Raw genomic sequence first — 1,681 nt, forward strand, 5'->3', positions numbered from 1 at the left:
GGATGTGATCGGGGCCCAGGAGAGACGAGAGACTGTAGGGATGTGATCGGGGCGAAGGAGAGACGAGAGACTGTAGGGATGTGATCGGGGCGAAGGAGAGGCGAGAGACTGGAGGGATGTGATCAGGGCGAAGGAGAGACGAGAGACTGTAGGGATGTGATCGGGGCGAAGGAGAGACGAGAGACTGTAGGGATGTGATCGGGGCGAAGGAGAGGCGAGAGACTGGAGGGATGTGATCAGGGCGAAGGAGAGACGAGAGACTGTAGGGATGTGATCGGGGCGAAGGAGAGACGAGAGACTGCAGGGATGTGATCGGGGCCCAGGAGAGACGAGAGATTGTAGGGATGTGATCGGGGCGCAGGAGAGGCGAGAGACTGTAGGGATGTGATCGGGGCCCACGAGAGACGAGAGACTGCAGGGAGGTGATCAGGGCCCAGGAGAGACGAGAGACTGTAGGGATGTGATCGGGGCCCAGGAGAGACGAGAGACTGTAGGGATGTGATCGGGGCCCAGGAGAGACGAGAGACTGTAGGGATGTGATCGGGGCCCAGGAGAGACGAGAGACTGTAGGGATGTGATCGGGGCCCACGAGAGACGAGAGACTGTAGGGATGTGATCGGGGCCCAGGAGAGACGAGAGATTGCAGGGATGTGATCGGGGCCCAGGAGAGACGAGAGACTGTAGGGATGTGATCGGGGCGAAGGAGAGACGAGAGACTGTAGGGATGTGATCGTGGCGAAGGAGAGGCGAGAGACTGTAGGGATGTGATCGGGGCGAAGGAGAGACGAGAGACTGTAGGGATGTGATCGTGGCGAAGGAGAGGCGAGAGACTGTAGGGATGTGATCGGGGCGAAGGAGAGACGAGAGACTGTAGGGAGGTGATCAGGGCGAAGGAGTGACGAGAGACTGTATGGATGTGATCGGGGCGAAGGAGAGACGAGAGACTGTAGGGATGTGATCGGGGCGAAGGAGAGACGAGAGACTGCAGGGATGTGATCGGGGCGAAGGAGAGACGAGAGACTGTAGGGATGTGATCAGGGCGAAGGAGAGACGAGAGACTGTAGGGATGTGATCGGGGCGAAGGAGAGACGAGAGACTGTAGGGATGTGATCGGGGCGAAGGAGACGAGAGACTGTAGGGAGGTGATCGGGGCCCAGGAGAGACGAGAGACTGTAGGGATGTGATCGGGGCCCAGGAGAGACGAGAGACTGTAGGGATGTGATCGGGGCCCACGAGAGACGAGAGACTGTAGGGATGTGATCGGGGCCCAGGAGAGACGAGAGACTGTAGGGATGTGATCGGGGCCCAGGAGAGACGAGAGACTGTAGGGATGTGATCGGGGCCCAGGAGAGACGAGAGACTGTAGGGATGTGATCGGGGCCCAGGAGAGACGAGAGACTGTAGGGATGTGATCGGGGCCCAGGAGAGACGAGAGATTGTAGGGATGTGATCGGGGCCCAGGAGAGACGAGAGACTGTAGGGATGTGATCGGGGCGAAGGAGAGACGAGAGACTGTAGGGATGTGATCGGGGCCCAGGAGAGACGAGAGACTGTAGGGATGTGATCGGGGCGAAGGAGAGGCGAGAGACTGTAGGGATGTGATCGGGGCGAAGGAGAGACGAGAGACTGTAGGGATGTGATCGGGGCCCAGGAGAGACGAGAGACTGTAGGGATGTGATCG

This window comes from Pristiophorus japonicus, unplaced genomic scaffold (genome assembly GCF_044704955.1).
Source record: "Pristiophorus japonicus isolate sPriJap1 unplaced genomic scaffold, sPriJap1.hap1 HAP1_SCAFFOLD_335, whole genome shotgun sequence".
NCBI classification, from domain to species: Eukaryota; Metazoa; Chordata; class Chondrichthyes; family Pristiophoridae; genus Pristiophorus; species Pristiophorus japonicus.